We start from the raw sequence: 18,072 nt of genomic DNA, 5'->3' as shown, positions 1-18,072 counted from the left end.
TACTTTTTTGTGTGTGTGTACGTCATGTTTCTCGTACTTGTAATCTGATTCCTTTACATGGAGGGACTTACGGGGGGGAGACCTGAAAGTGAGACCTGAAAGTGAAAGTCAATGTTCAGTCAGTTAGAGTCCATGTTCAGTTGACCGAGCAGAGCTGAAGTCTGAGGCAGGGTGAGTGTTGATACAACTTTTCTTTATTTGTATTATTATTATTATTATTAAAGTTATGGGCAACAGCATCAGCAGGGACGTGCACATGATTAAAGAGGGGCAGGGGCTCAAAGTCAGAGAAAAGGGCAGTACTTGCGCGCACCAATTTTTTTTTCAGGCCTTAATAACACAACATGTAGATTAATTAATATAAAATTAATTAAGTACTTATAGAAAGCTAACTACTTAGCTGTGTATCCTGTGTAGTTGTGAGTGATATGCAACTGCCATTTCTTTTGTGTCAGCAAATTATTGTCAACATGAGTTTATTCACATTATCATAATACTGAGGTTTGGAAGACATGCAATTCAGCTGCGACTCTTAAAAAGCAATAAAACACTGGTTTATTATTAGGATATTTATTGGAGTGTAAGTGCAAACTAGAAATACATGCTACACATCTAAACATGTGACAAAACCAAGAAATGACTACTGTGACTGTTAGTAGGAACAACAATGTTTACAACAGCAAAGTCACAGTAAACTCAATATCTGGAAGAAGATTATTAACTCTCATTAACAAGCAGTTAGCTTAACAAGCACACATAGGCGCTCTTCTGAAATATGACTCATATTTAAGCACGTTGAATAAGTGGAAGGCGACTTGTTAGCCCCCACAAGGAAGTTATGTTCATGGATTTATAACCCACAAAGCTTCAAGTCGCTCCACTGTCACGTCTCATCTACGTGCGTGGTGGAGTTCTCCTGATGCTCAGGCACGTGCACACAGAAGGCCTAAGGGGTGCATGAGCCCCTGCACTTTTTGCCTCGTATTATAAAGTGCTCTTTTTGCCTCGTATTATAAAGTGCTCTTTTTGCCTCGTATTATAAAGTGCCCTTTTTGTGTGTTTTTTAATGAATAAATAAATTCCTGTTGTGCAAAGGGATGTGAAAAAACGGCGGTATAAAAACGCATCAAATTAAAGTTGTTTTGGTGTGTGTGTGTGTGTGTGTGTGTGTGTGTGTGTGATAGATAATCCTGATGGTGGTGCTGTTTTGGGTGTAAAATCTTTGGGTTTTCGCAGGGCTTGGTCCTTTCACCTGGAATTATTTTAGTCTTCAGTGGGTAGGGCTATGCGTGCTCTGTGGTAATGTTTTCCACCTGTCAGAAGTTCCTGGTGCTTGTGACTGATGCAGTGCTAAACCAGCAGAGACATACCTGTTCATGCACTCTCTAGTGCCACAACAAGGTTATCTGTAATGACAGGACACAAATGCTTTACCTGAGACAATACTAGTATGGTCCAAAAAACACAACATCTTTCGCGCAGGTGCCTCATTGAATATGAGTCAAACCTTCTTGTAAAAGCATAATTATGACGAAAGAGGCACTTTTAAGATTTACCGTAGTTTCGGTTTTGGGCACGTTAATTTTGAATGGGAGTGCTACGGGCACTTTTACGATAGCATCAAAATCTCTATGTTTAAAACAGTAAGAAGACTCGACACAACATGAAACTTTGCTGGTAGCATCACCAGGGTCTCTACACATGAACACGAGCATTGAGAACATTGTTTGTGTACACAGAGTTTACTAAAAAGAAGGTTTTTGAACAACTCACGTTAGCTGTAGCATCTCCTGTTTGTCGCCGTCATGGCAGACAAAAAGTGTCGATCCCCGAGTGCGACCTGACAGGCACGCTTAAGGAGGTTCACCATTACTCTCCTCGTCATAATTATGCTTTTACACGAAGGTTTGACTCACATTTAATCCCAAATAAAGCCTCGGTTGCTTTTTGGCGAGAGTTTCGCTTTAAAGGACAATTCCATTTCATTTCAAACATGTGCCACAGTTTCGTAATACATTTATTCTAATAGAATGAATTTGAAGATATTCCTCACCGTTGCTGCTGTTATGCATTAGCTCCTCTGTCCAAGCATCATCACAACAGCGTAAAACAGGGGCGGACGGCTCTGAGGCTGTATTCATATATTCATATTCATTCAGTGTAATGTGCCTCTGAAGTCAACAAAAATGTAAAAATTGTAATTGATCAGGTTTCCCTGATTAATCACGATTAATCGCATTTGTATACGCAAAATCCTGTAATGAATTCAAAAGTAGTGTATAGCGCACTTTTATTTCAAATGTTCTGCCATTTGAACGAAAGCGCCATAACATTTGTTGTGCAAACACTTTTAACATCAGCATTTTTTTATACAGTGGCAGTTCAATAAAATATTTAGTGTAAATCTCAACTTAAAATGTTATCAAAGCAAATACAAAATAAAAGCTTATTGCCACAGTTAGGGCATTAATGTTATCCTGTTCGTTATGAAAAATAAAAAACTGCCCACAAAATCCCGAGGGTACGGAACTTTTACATGCCTATTTTCATTTTAAAGTTCTTCCAGACGGCGGAGTCGACAGAACCAAAGTCATTTGTAACCACTGCCAAGTTCAATTTTCGTATCACCGGAGTACTTCCAGTCTAAAATATCACCTCAATGCAAAACACACAGTTGATACCAGCAAATCACTCAACGAAACAGACAGTGGAGCGAGGCTTCAGACTGCGTTAGATGCAGCGTGTGGGAGAAGTATATATAAACAAAGGCAAGAGAAGTTAACAAATGCCATAGTGAAGTGGACAGCTACAGACTGCAGGCAGATCAGTGTTGTGGAAGACGTCGGTCTGAGAAACATTCTGAGAATCGCAACACATGACGGCAGGTATGAGACGCACCATCACACGAAGAACACAAGAGTTGTGTGAAAAGGAGAGGACTGCAAAAGCGACAACTTTACGACATGCACCCACTGTTGCTCTCACTGGGGACTGCTGGACATCCATCACTCTGTCCTTCTCCATGTTTATTAATCCGACAAGTATTTTCTTTTCCGGTTCCGCAGTAGTCAGCAACAGACTTTTACAAAACAAAAGCCTGTGAGCAACAGACTTTTACAATAATAAAATAAATAATAAAACCTGCGCCAATGCGCGATAAAATAATTGTCGCCGTTAATTAATTAAATCAAATCAAATCAAATCAATTTTATTTATATAGCCCAAAATCACAATCACATTGCCTCAGTGGGCTTTACAATCTGTACAGTGAACAACATCCTCTGTCCTTAGACCCTCGATTCGAGTGAGGAAAAACTCCATGTTGATGGAAAAAAAACCTTTTAACAGGGTAAAAAAAACAATGGAAGAAACCTCAGGAAGAGCCACAGAGGAGGATCCCTCTTCCAGGACGCGTTAACTAATTAACTAATTAATTAGTTAACGCGATAATAACGAGTTAACTTGCCCAGGCTTATATCACAGTCAGAGTCTCTGAGTCTGTTTTCTCTCTGTGAGCTGAAGAACACAAACATGTTGGATGAACTCATGAAGGCTTCATTCAGAGACTTTTTAACTTGAAATAAACTGCGTCACCGTGTGTGTGTGTGTGTGTGTGTGTGAGGGAGAGAGAGACGTTGTGTGTTACTTCCTGTTCTTTGTCTTCCGCAGCTCAAGAACAAACTCGTTCAGCTCCTCGGTAGAACTCATGTTCACCTTCCTTTGTTGTTTTTGTTGTTTCTGATACAAAACTAAGATAAAATATAAAACTTTGTGTGAGGAGACAGAGAGAGATGACGTCTTCCTCCTGTGACCGCTGTCAGTACATCTACACCTCTGAGGCGCTCTGTCGCCCATCGAATAAATCGATCGCGCGTCTACACTACTTTATACGGTAAAACGGGGCTTTCATGGAGCATTCAGGGACACCACGAACGACAATTATGAAAACATCACTTCAAAGGCTCAATTGTTTCGTACTTTCCTTTGTTGAACTAAACTGACTACTCGTGTCATTAATGTCTTGCTGTTACTACGCAGCTTTTTAAAAATGATTATTTGTAAGATATCACCTTATATATATATATATATATATATATATATATATATATATATATATATATATATATATATATATATATATATATATATATATATATATATATATATATTAGCAGACACTAAAAAAACCAACTTAAAATCAAATTGTTAGAGTTTATTATAACTCCTGTAGAATCTTCCACAGCAGCTCCCAAAATACTCCTGTGAGAATATTAACACGTTTTTTCAATAATTTAATGCTAAAATAATTAAGATCATTAATAATTAGCAGACACTATAACCTTCTTATACATTTCAAATCAAATGATTATAATCAAACTCCAACAGCTTTTTGTATTATGACTCTCAATTTCTACACTTTATTATTATATATTATATGATATATATATACATATTTGTTTATCTGTCTGTTTTCTGAGGATAAGAGGATTTAACAGCTGATCCAGAGGAACTGAGTTGATGACGTCTTCCCCTCCGCCATCTTGTATTTATCACTCTATATCTCAAAATGACAAAGAAGTGCAGAGATAATAATCAACTAGAGGACACCGAGCATGAAAGAGTTATTAGTTGCTGAACAAAACATGTGAGAACTTGTGTTTGTCACAGGGATTATTTTCTGCAATAATCAAAAATACAGTGAGAAAGTCCCACAGAGGGAAACAGAGCGACACGTACTTCTTTAAAGAGCTCAAATGTGTCAAAACGAATGAGGAACTTACATGAAGTTGTGTTTAGATTTCAACAGTGGTGATGTAAGAGACGTGTCACACTGAAGATCAACATTACAGTTATTACAGCATTTTAATGATTTTACAGCACAAACAACTGAAGATGTAGAAGTGAAGCCGACTCATCACAAACTGAACTTACATGATGAACAAAACACACTAAGATAATGAGGCACATTGTTTGGGTGGATGTCTCCTTTAATCAGGTGTCAGGACGGTTTGACACATTTCAAACTGATGGTGTGTTTTGACTAAAGCAGGTTTATTTGTACAGAAAACAAAGTGATTCACGGACGACGTAACAGGTGTTCAGAAAAAAGAGAAAAACATTTGAACAGGATTTAACAGATAAAACAGGAGAAGAAGAATGACAGAAATGAAGGAACAGTCCCACTACTGGTTGAAGACAATAAAAACAGAAAAGGTTAAACTCTGCTTCTCCTTCTCCTCTAAAATCCTGCTGCGACAAATCCTCTACTTCTGTATCTATTCTTAAAGGAACAGTTCACCCACAAAGTCAAGTTCAGACATTATAACTGAAGTGGCTGGGGACTTGTTTCAAAACTGAAAATAAACACCAAAAACCATCAAATGTCTCCACACAGCCCGTCTGCTGTAATCCAAGTCTGGTATTTCTCCCTCAACACGCGGTCGAGCTCGTGCTCCTGCTTCAGACGGGCTGCATGCTAACGTTTGTAGCGTAGCTGCTGATGATTTCAGCTTGAAGAAGTGTAAAAACGACCCAGGCACCAGAATAAATGTCAGATAAATAAGTTCAAACAGAAAGTTTCTTTTTTTTTTTAAACTTTACATTTGTTTAGGTTGAACTTTCTTTGCTCGCTGTGCTGAAGCTCTGGGGAGGTTCAGGCACAAACCCCACGTGGTTAATGTTTGGAGGATGTGACAGAAACAACTGGAAATAACTCTGTTTTACTGTGAAGCTCCAGAAATGTTAAGTGGACGACGACTCTCTGCTCTCTATCCAGAACTTAATTTAAGTGCGGCTCACTTTTTTTTTTTTGTAATGTAATGCTTAAATTCAATTCAATTAATTAAGATAATTAATAATTAGCAGACACTATAACATTCTTCAAATCAAATTATTGTAATCGAACTCTTGTATTATGACTCTTGTATTTCATAAGTTCTCCCTTTCTCTCATAATTCTGACTGACACAGTGAATATTTATCAACAAGCTCAGTGTTCATCTCTTTTCTCTAACTGGCAGTAATGAGCTGCTGTGAAGCCTGAAACAGACACAGACACAGACACAGTGTGCAGCAGGTGATAACAGACAGAGTTTTACTGTATTTTATCTTTGCTGTGTCACATCATGTCATGTAACGAGATGCACGTTCAGAGCTGTTCGGTTTGCTGACGTAATGATGTCATAAACCTGAGCCTGAACCTGAGTTTTATTTACACGTCACTTTAATATTTTAGACCCTCCTCTACACAACACAGTGACACAAAATTAAAACTGAAAACCTGTGACACTGAAAAATCTGTTTACTTTAAAAAGACGTGCTCTTCATTAATGTTCCTCCAATCATTATTTAATAATTACCTACTGTCTTGCAGCCAATAGATCCCTTGTGAAATGTTGATGAGATGTAAATGAACTTCAGTACTTGGATATAATCTTAAATTCTGAGTGCAGCAGCAGTGTAAATGCCCAGAGTGCAGCCTCTTGTTCATGAAATGCTTTATGACAACCAGCAGCAGGAGCAGCAGTTGTGTTTTATGCATTAGCAGCACAGATTGAGCTTCAGTGTGCAGAACAGAAGAGAGAAAAGCCTGCAAACAAGTCTGGGCAGGAGATTAATAAGACACAACTACTTCACACACACTTCAGTCTCAACATGAGCCTGATAATAATAATAATAATAATAATAATAATAATAATAATAATGATACATTTTATTTGTTTGATGGCGCCTTTCAAGTCACCCAAGGTCCCCTTACATAGGATAAAAGCAAAATAACAACATCACAGATTATTAAAACCAAACACTGACAATCTAAAAATATATAAACATAAATAACTTTTAATGTCTCTTATTTTTCAATACAAATGTATATTTCATTTGTTACTGTCGTTTGTCACGGAGCCCGGGAGGGAACATGGATGTGAGATAGTTCGTAATTAGTTTTGTTTTTAATGACACATTTTATTTTCGATGCCAAAATTGATTTTCACTGTTGTGGACGAAAAGCACCTCCATTCGCCTGGTAGGGAGAAACCTTGAAAGTGAAAGTAAACTGTTCAGTCTCCATTTTGTGCAGACAGAACAGCAGCAGGACGGCAGCGGTGTGAGTCAGGGTGAGTGTTAACACACACTTTATCTTTATTTCACAGTCAGAGTCTCTGAGTCTGTTTTCTCTCTGTGAGCTGAAGAATACAAACATGTTGGATGAACTCATGAACGCTTCATTCAGAGACTTTAACTTTTTATCTGTCGAGGACTAAACTGCGTCACTGTGTGTTTGTGTAGTGTGTGTGTGCGTGTGTCTGTGTGAGACGTTGTGTGTTACTTCCTGTTCTCTGTCCTCTGCAGCTCATGAACAAACTTGTTCAGCTCCTCGGTAGAACTCATGTTCACCTTCCTCTGTTGTGTTCTTGTTGTTTCTGATACAAAACTAAGGTTAGAAAAAAATGTTATTGTACAGTAGCTCCCCAGATACTCCTGTGAGAGCAGTTATATGTTCACCGCAGCATTTTAAATAATTTAATGCTACAATAATTAAGATAATTAATAATTAGCAGACACTATACAATTATTGTAAATTTCGAATCAAATTATTATAATCAAACTCCATTATTCTTTTATTATGACACAGTGAATATTTATCAACAAGCTCAGTGTTCATCTCTTTTCTCTAACTGGCAGTAATGAGCTGCTGTGCAGCCTGAAACAGACACAGACACAGTGTGCAGCAGGTGATAACAGACAGTGTTTTACTGTTCTGTACTTTATTTTATTTTTTACCATATGTCACATAATGTAATGAGTTGCACGTGCTGAGCTGTTGGTTTGCTGACGATATGATGTCATAAACCTGAGCAGTTTTATTAACACGTCACTTTAACATTTTAGAGCCTCCTCTACACAACACAGTGACACAAAGTTAAAACTGAAAACCTGTGACACTGAAAAATCTGTTTACTTTAAAAATACAATATTCTGATTGTTAAAACTTATTGACATAAAAATATATAAATATAAATAACTTTTGGTGTCTCTTATTTTTCATTACAAAGTTATTTGTCATTTGTTGCTGTGGTTTTGTACGTACATGGATGTGTGTTTGTTTGTATAAAGCGCAGTTAGTAATTCGTAATTAGTTTTGTTTTTAATGAAACATTTTATCTACGATGCTGAATTTAAATAAGGCTATCAAATGTCTCCACACAGCCCGTCTGCTGTAATCCAAGTCTGGTATTTTCTCCCTCAACACGCGGTCGAGCTCGTGCTCCTGCTTCAGACGGGCTGCATGCTAACGTTTGTAGCGTAGCTGCTGATGATTTCAGCTTGAAGAAGTGTAAAAACGACCCAGGCACCAGAATAAATGTCAGATAAATAAGTTCAAACTGAACTTTTCTTTATTTTGAAACTTTACATTTGTTTAGGTTGAACTTTCTTTTCTCGCTACGAGGTTCATAGTCGAATCAGACCTCTCCGAATCGAATCGTTGAATTGTCGACTATTGGAGGTCAGCCCTAATATAATATATATATATATGTTACCTTTTAAGGGTTAGCCTACTTGATCCAATAGTAAACTTTTCTGGTACAGGATTAGTAAAGTTCTATCTATCTAGTACAAAAGAGTGAGTCTTGCCCTATAACAATACAATACCATTACAACAGTTATTAATTATTATGATGACAGCTGTGCTTAGGTGCATGATTATATCACAGCTGAGGGGAATTTGCTGACTACATTTAATCAATATGCATAAAGACACATAAGATGATGCATTTTCTTATAGCAACATTATTAACAATGAATGAAATACAATAATCAGAACAAATGACTGAATCAGATGCCTTGTCCTGCTGCACCATCTCATCACACACAGAACAGCTCAGGATGATTCTTTGTATTGTTAATGTGACGGGAACAGAAAGGGTTAATTAATAAGAGTGGATAGTACAGATAACACTGGACACAGCAGTTAACCACTTCTCCATCATCACCCTAAGCTGACAGAACTGAGCAGTTTATTGACGACATCTTTCAGGGTTGTTGCGTTACATGAAGGATTTTATAGGTTTATTCATGTTGACTATCCCACAGGTGCGGCCACACGGCTGCTAAAGCCCTAATGGCTTTTATCTACGCTGACGTATATGACGTGTGTTTCAATGAATTTCCATATCCATAAGCACCTCTTTTCTACTCAAACATCACACACTTTCAGATCAGTAGCAGCCGTGTGGCCGCACCTGTGGGATAGTCAACATGAATAAACCTTCTTCATGTAACGCATCAGGCACGTGCACACTTAGGCCCAAGGGGTGCATGAGCCCCTGTACTTTCTGCCTCCTATTATAAACTGCCCTTTTTGTACATTCTTGTTGTGCATAGGGATAAGAAATAAACGACGGTATAAAAACGCCACCGTAAGGTTATCTACCGTACGTATTTCGTACGTAATATGGTGTTGTGTGAGTGTGTTGATCCTATAAAGCCGCTTCTCTGTCCGCTGCAGCTCCATTCTGTCTCTCACAGAGAGAGAGAGAGAGAGAACTCCACCATGCACATAGATGAGACGTGACTTGTAACTTTGTGAGTTATAAAATCCATGAACATAACTTCCTTGTGGGGGCTAACAAGTCGCCTTCCACTTATTCAACGTGCTTTGAGTCATATTTCAGAAAAGCGCCCATTTGTGCTTGTTAAGCTAACTGCTTGTTAATGAGAGATACGAATAATCAAATATGACAGCTGTCTGTGTGGCTGTTTATGTTGCCTCCAATCTTAAACTTCTTCCAGATATTGAGTTCACTGTGACTTTGCTGTTGTAAACATGCTGTTCCTACTAACAGTCACAGGAGTCATTTCTTGGTTTTGTCACATTTTTTAGATATGTAGCATGTATTTCTAGTTTGCACTTGCCCTCCAATAAATAATAAACTAATAATAAACCAGTGTTTTATTGCTTTTTAAGAGTCGCAGCTGAGTTGCATGTCTTCCAAACCTCAGTTTTATGATAATGTGAATAAACTCATGTTGACAATAATTTGTTGACACAAAAGAAATGGCAGTTGCACATCACTCACAGCTACACAGGATACACAGCGAACTAGTTAGCTTTCTATAAGTACTTTTTTTGAATTAATTCTACATTAATTAATCTACATATTATGTCATTAAGGCCTGAAAAAATGGGCACATACTGCCCTTTTCTGACTTTGAGCCCCTGCCCCTCTATAATCATGTGCACGTCCCTGTAACGCAACAACCCTGAAAGATCAAAATCAGAATCAGAATCCTTTTATTGTCATTGCACAGTGTACAACGACATTTTAGCAGCATCCGGTTATTCACACAACATAAACTGAGTAAGAAGAGCAAGTAAAAAGTACAAGGCATTAGTGCAATGTATATTAAAAAAATAAACATGTTCAGTGTTACAGTTATGTGATGATGTCGTTAATAAATTGCCCAGTTCTGTCAGCCTACTTGGTGGTGATAGAGAAGTAGTTAACCGCTGTGTGTTACTGCAGACACCACAGTTTCAGCTTCAGTGTTTCTGTACTCTTATTAGCCACTTCAGTTCCCGTCACGTAGAGAATGTCACACTCCGCCCTGCGGTCGCCCGCAGATCTCGCTGCTGCAGGAGGTCAGCAGGAGTTCAACTTGAACACGCCTAATGTTCTCCTGCACTGGCTGAAAGAGAAACACGTCTGTTATCTTTAAACAAACAGGTTCATCAACATTGTTTCAACAGACATGAGATCATAGAGCATTTCTTTCTTTCTTTCTTTCTTTTTCACCGAACCAATTTCAACTCAGTCTGTTAAAAACAAGAGATACACCTGTGAACACACACCTGTTGAAACAGAGAGGGGAGAGCCACACTGATCCTGTGTGATCCACAGGTGTGATCGTGCAGGTACAAAGTCAGACTGGTCAGAGCAGAGTGAGAGTTAATAACCTGGTATGTTCATGAAAGAGTGTGTGTGTGTGTGTATGTGTGTGTATGTGTGTGTGTGTGTGTATGTGTGTGTGAGAGAGAGACACTGTATTCTTCCTGTTCTCTGCAGCTCATAAACAAACTTGTTCAGCTCCTCTGTAAAACGTTCACTTCATGATGCATTCAGGGACACCTTGTAAATTATGAAATTATTAAAGCTCCCCTTTCTCGTGTTTTCCTTTGTTGACCTACATCAGCTGCTTCTGTCGTTGATTTCTTTTTCTTACAAGCAGCTTTTTAAATGATTATCAGTAAGATATCAGAGTCAGTTACACACAAAAGGAAACTTATTATGAAACTTTTATGATTAAACTCCAGATTATTTTACAGTCGGTCCTAAAATACTCCTGTGAGAACAGAAATACATTCACCGCAACATCTTTAATAATTTTATGCTTAGATTAAATTAAAATAATTAAGATGATTATTAATTAGCAGACACTATAACATTCTTCAAATCAAATTATTATAATCGAACTCCACCAGATTCTTGTATTAGGACTCTTGTATCTCATGAGTTCTCCTTCTCTCACTATTCTGACTGACACAGTGAATATTTATTAACAAGCTCAGTGTTCATCTCTTTTCTCTAACTGGCAGTAATGAGCTGCTGTGAAGCCTGAAACAGAAACAGACACAGTGTGCAGCAGGTGATAACAGACAGAGTTTTACTGTTCTGTACTTTACTGTGTTTTATCTTTACTGTGCCACATCATGTCATGTAACGAGTTGCACGTAAAGATAAACCTGAATAGTTTCAGTATCACATCACTTTAATATTTTAGACCCTCCTCTACACAACACAGACACAAAGTGAAACCTGAAAACCTGTGACTGAACACTCTGTTTACTTTAAAAAGACATGGAGAGAAAAAAAACACAATATTCAAATTGTTAACTTAAAAATATATAAATATAAATAACTTTTAATGTCTCTTATTTTTCAATACAAACGTATATTTCATTTGTTACTGTGGTTTTGTACGGAGCCCGGGAGGGAACATGGATGTGAGATAGTTCGTAATTAGTTTTGTTTTTAATGATACATTTTATTTTTGATGCCAAAATTGATTTTCACTGTTGTGGACGATGAGCCCCCTCCCTCTGTGAGCTGAAGAACACAAACATGTAGGATGATCTCAGGAATGCTTCATTCAGAGATTTTAACTTTCTATCTGTCGAGAACTAAACTGCGTCACAGTGTGTGTGTGAGCTTGAGTAAGTGTGTGTGTGAGTGAGGGACACTGTGTGTTACTTCCTGTTCTTTGCGGATCATGAACAAACTTGTTTACCTTCTCTCTAGAATGTTCATTTCATGATGCATTCAGGACATCTTGTAAATTATGAAATCACCACTTGAAAGTCCAATAAAGCTTTCTTTTCTTTCTATCTTTTCTACATCAGCTGCTTCTGTCATTAAATTCTTGTTCTTATAACGCAGCTTTTTAAATCATTATCAGTAAGATATCAGAGTCAGTTACACACAAAAATAAACTTATAATTAAACTTTTATGATTAAACTCCAGATTCTTCTACAGTACGTCCCCAAAATACTCCTGTGAGAGCAGTGATACGTTTAACAATTTAAATAATTTAATGCTCCAACAATTAAGATAATTAATAATTAGCAGACACTTTACAATTCTTGTAAACTTCGAGTCTAATTATCATAATCAAACTCCATTATTCTTTTATTATGACACAGTGAATATTTATTAACAAGCTCAGTGTTCATCTCTTTTCTCTAACTGGCAGTAGTGAGCTGCTGTGAAGCCTGAAACAGACACAGACACAGTGTGCAGCAGCTGATTCATTCAAAGCTGCTGCTGTGCTCTGTAACTTTTATCATCATTTTACTGTTCTGTACTTTACTGTATTTACATGATACATAATGTAACGAGTTGCACGTGCAGAGCTGTTCGGTTTGCTGACGTTAAGATAAACCTGAGCAGTTTTATTTACACGTCACTTTAACAGTTTAGAGCCTCCTCTACACAACACAGAGACACAAAGTTAAACCTGAAAACCTGTGACACTGAAAAATCTGTTTACTTTAAAAATACAATATTCTGATTGTTAAAACGTATTAACTTAAAAAAATATAAATATAAATAACTTTTAGTTACTCTTATTTTTCAATACAAAGTTATTTGTCATTTGTTGCTGTGGTTTTGTACGGAGCCCGGGAGGGAACATGGATGTGTTGCTTTTTTGTATAAAACGCAGTTAGTAATTCGTAATTAGTTTTGTTTTTTATGAAACATTTTATTTTCGATGCTGAATTTAAATAAGGCCCCTCCCCCTCTTCGCCAGTTGGGGAACCTTGAAAGTGAAACTAAAGTGTTCAGTCTCCATTTTGAGTGACACGACGGCAGCAGTGTGAGTCAGGGTGAGTGTTAACACACTTTATCTTTATATTACAGTCAGAGACTCTGAGTCTGTTTTCTCTCTGTGAGCTGAAGAACACAAACATGTTTGGATGAACTCATGAACGCTTCATTCAGAGACTTTAACTTTTTAACTGTCGAGAACTAAACTGCGTCACCGTGTGTGTGTGTGTGTGTGTGTGTGTGTGTTACTTCCTGTTCTCTGTCCTCTGCAGCTCATGAACAAACTTGTTCACCTCCTCGATAGAACTCATGTTCACATTCCTCTGTTGTGTTTTTGTTGTTTCTTATCTTACCTAAGATTAAAATATATAACTTTGTGTGAAGAGACAGAGAGAGGTGACGTCTCCTCTGTCAGTCCATCTACACCTGAGGCGCTCTGTCGAGCAACATAAAAATCGATCGCGCTACACTACTTCATACGGTAAAGCGGGGATTTCATGGCGCATTCACGGACACTTGGAAATTATGAAATCATCACTTCAAAGTCTCCATTGTTTCGTACTTTCCTTTGCAGAACTACATCAGCTGCTCCCTTCATTAATGTCTTGCTGTTACTACGCAGCTTTTTATAAATGATTATTTGAAAGATCACATTCAGTGACATTAGCAGACACTAAAACAATAATAAACTTAAAATCAAATTGTTATAGTTTGTTATAACTCCACCAGAATCACCAGAAGCTCCCAAAATACTCCTGTGAGAATATTATCATGTTTTTCACAGCAACACTTTTAATAATTTAATGCAAAAATAATTAAGATCATTTATAATTAGCAGCCACTTCAAAATTATTTTCATCTTCAAATCAAATTATTATAATCAAACTCCACCAGATTCTTGTATTAGGACTCTTGCATCTCATGAGTTCTACCCTTTCTCCCAGAATTATGTTTGACACAGTGAATATTTATTAACAAGCTCAGTGTTCATCTCTTTTCTCTAACTGGCAGTAATGAGCTGCTGTGAAGCCTGAAACAGACACAGACACAGTGTGCAGCAGCAGCTGATTTATTCAAAGCTGCTGCTGTGATCTGTAACTTTTATCATCATTTTACTGTTCTGTACTTTACTGTATTTTATTTTTTACTGTCACATCATGTAACGAGTTGCACGTGCCAAGCTGTGCGGTTTGCTGACATAAAGATAAACCTGAGCAGTTTTAATAACACATCACATTAATATTTTAACAAATCCACCTGGATAATGCAAACTGTGAATTCTGTGCACTCGTCACTGATCATTAACATGATCAACTGTGGTTCTGTACAGAGCCTGGGAGGTGTCATGGATGTGTTTTTTTCACCTCCTGGCCTCCGTAGTTTTGGTTTTAATGATACATTTTATTTATTTATTTATTTTTTTTACTTTATTGCCTTTTATGCACATTAACAAGCAATTAACATCACAAAAAAAAAACAGAAAATCATCTTAAGATTGGGTCTCATCTGTCGCACATAGATATCATTGTATAAAGATAGAGCACACACATTTTTCTAGCAAAAATAAGTCCAATAGTGGTAATTACAGTAGTTATTTAAATAGAATTTAGCTTTGTAGGTATAAGAGTCTTAAAGGAATAGTTCGGTTTTTTTGAAGCGGGGTCATATAAAGTACATATCTATAGTCGATCTGTTTCCTGCCGTAATCACCGATCAGCGCAGCCTCGGTTTGGAGCAGCAGAGAGCCGCTCCAGCCCAGACGCTCAGCTTTGTACTGCAGTGAACGGGGTCCAGAGAAAAAGAGAAATTAATCACCTAAAACAAGGCTCACCTGAAATTTTTTACATCAGTTCAAGTGTACGTTGTATAGGTAAAATTCACACCTCTTTACATCGCCGTCAGACTGCGCTTTCTTTTGGCACTACATTTTCTCAACCGCAGAACCCCCGTATCCCTACGCATGAGCGCTAATGCGTATGGATACGGAGAGTTAAGTTTAGTTTTTATCTAAAGTAAACCTCTCGTCCAGCAGCTGGGCCTCGCGCTGTGTTCCGCCGCTCGCAGATCAGCTGTTGCCCAGTTACGCTAATGCGTAGGGATACGGAGGTTCTGCGGTTGAGAAAATGTAGTGCCAAAAGAAAGCGTGGTCTGACGTCGATGTAAAGCGGTGTGAATTTTCTCTATACAACGTACACTTGAACTGATGTAAAACATTTTATGTGAGTCTTGTTTTAGGTGGTCAATTTCTCTTTTTCTCTGGACCCGTTCGCTGCAGTACAAAGCTGAGCGTCTGGGCTGGAGCGGCTCTCTGCTGCTCCAAACTGAGGCTGCGCTGATCGCTGATTACAGCAGGAAACAGATCGACTATAGATATGTACTTTATATGACCCCACTTCAAAAAACCTGAACTATCCCTTTAAGCGAGATAGTCAATAACTAGAGTCCATCTTCTCATGAAAATGGGTACTTTTAGCTGTAACTGGGCAGTCATATATTCCATCATGTAAACATGCTTTACTTTCTGTAACCATTGAGCGATTGTGGGTGGGTTAGGTTTCATCCAGTTAATAGTAATCATTTTTCTTGCAATCATCAACAAAACATGTAGTATATAACACTGTTCTGTGTTAAACATGTGGTCAGCAAATACATCTAATAAAAATAACAGAGAATCCATTGGAAGGTCCATTGCCAAGATTTTTTCCAGTTCTTTGGTCTTTTTCCAAAATATTTGTTTTTTTTCGGGCAGTCCCAAAATGTATGAGTATGGTCACTGACCATACCACAATTCCTACAGCATTTGTTGCTGGGATTGTTTTTGGAGGCAAAAGTTGTTATCGGTGTCCTGAAGAACCTGGTTTTTATCTTCCAGTCAAATTCTTTATAGAGTTGGCTTCCAACCCCCCAATGGCATCTGGAACATATGTTTTCCCAAGAGTCATCCTCTATTATTGCATTCAGTTCCAGTTCCCGTTGTTGTTTGATGTGTCGTGTATTATCCGACATATGTAGCCTTAATTTATTGTACATGTGAGATACTTGTTTTTTGGTTGAGGAACCGTGTTAAAACAGATGTATTAAATGACTTTCTGTATTTGTAGGTTCCTTTCGTAAATGTTCCCAATCTGTATTTTTCATAACATAATGTCTGATTTGAAAGTATCTACATCGGTCACTTGAAGGCAGGGCAAACTTGTCTCTAAGTTGTGAGAAAGATTGAAATATGTGCCCATCCAGGAGTTGATTTATTATTATCAGACCATTCTCCGCCCACCTTTTCTAGGTCCTGTCTGACATGGATGGTAAAAACTCTATGTTCCCGACTATAGGCATGGCCCGTGACAGGGCCACAACTTCTTTCAGTTGCTTTTGGACTAGATTCCAGACCTTCAATGTATGTATGACCCACATGTTATTGATTTTAAGTTTTTTCTGAGATTGCTGGCTAAGAAATGGAAGACTAGATAGGGGTACCCCTGGTATGGAGTTTTGTTCAATCGAGACTCATCCCCAACAACCCATGCCCCCACCGCTCGCAGCTGAGCTTACATTTAACAGGGTTCGTACGGGTGCTTGAAATCCGTGAAAGTGCTTGAATTTCAATGTTGTATTTTAAAGGCCTAAAAAGTGCTTGGATTTTAGTTTAAGTGCTTGAAAGTGCTTGACATTATAACTCTATGTCTTTCACAAAATTGAGATGGACTGGATAGTTTGCTTATTACAAGGAGAAATAAAATTGTTAAGAAAACCGTATGTGGAGATGTTTCCTCATGGGCTCCGCTGAGCCTCTCTGCTCCTCTCTGCGACCTGCCAGTCTGTGTGTAGCCCCGCCCCTCTTAGAAGAACGACAGCAGGAGATGACAAAATGCCGGGAGACTGCTGTGTTAACGAGCATTGGCTTGAAAATTAAAGTACAAACTATGGTTATGACCAGGCCCGTCGCGAGAAGGCAAGCAAACCAAGCAATTGCTGGGGCCCCAAGACAACGACTGGTTATGAATAAAATGCAACGACAAACTGTGTGAGCGCCCCTTTGATAGTCAATGCAGTAAAGTGCAATGACACTGTTATCGGGATCCCCCTCAAGGGGGCCCCTCTCAGTAGTCGCTGACAGCAGCCAGCCAGCCAGGTTCGTGACCTCTGCTGCCGGCAAAATACAAAACCTCTGCAGTCATCACATGAAGCGTAATTATGCATCAGGAAGCCAGAAAAGAAAAAAGAGAAAGTAAGAGGAGGATAAGAAAAAACAAGATAGTGGTAAGTGATACATTATACTGGATAAAATAGCTCTACTTGTCTTGTACAATCAGTGTAATTTCGCAGCAGGTAGGCTAGCAAAAAATGTTTATGTTAGCTACCTTCATGTCCATTTTGCTTGGGGCCCCCAAATTCCTTGAAACGGCCCTGGTTATGACTTGGACCGAATCAAAGAGTGGCGTCATGCAAAGTCTGCAAAAAAGATGTGCAGGTGTGTGCAGTGGGAGAGTCTGCGCTCTAAAGTCACATGACATGTAAGTGAAGACTTTTTGAGTAACTTAGGCCAACACTGCACGTTAACACTTTGTTTGTGCTAACCGCTAACGTTAGCTAAACCATAACACGCTAAGGAATAATTAGCGGACCATTAATCACGTTACGTGACCTCGTTAAGTTAGCACCTGACTGTCTGTGTGTGTATCGTCACACATGCAGCCTGGTAGCAATAGAAGGATGGCTGAGGAGAAGGTGGAATTTGATGCAATTTGGA

At 38.3% G+C, this 18,072-nt stretch overlaps 1 protein-coding gene and 1 pseudogene across 1 annotated transcript in view; one reads left to right on the top strand and one right to left on the bottom strand.

The window, feature by feature from the left end:
• pcbp4 (poly(rC) binding protein 4) overlaps positions 1-18,072 on the bottom strand; it is a 488,978-nt gene that overhangs the window by 204,152 nt on the left and 266,754 nt on the right. The gene's annotated exons all lie outside the window — the stretch shown is intronic.
• The window catches only part of LOC115582740 (NACHT, LRR and PYD domains-containing protein 3-like), a 52,792-nt pseudogene that overhangs the window by 19,297 nt on the left and 15,423 nt on the right, over positions 1-18,072 (top strand).

Source organism: Sparus aurata, chromosome 6 (assembly GCF_900880675.1).
Source record: "Sparus aurata chromosome 6, fSpaAur1.1, whole genome shotgun sequence".
Classification (NCBI taxonomy): Eukaryota; Metazoa; Chordata; class Actinopteri; order Spariformes; family Sparidae; genus Sparus; species Sparus aurata.
This window is presented reverse-complemented; position numbering and strand designations above follow the sequence as displayed.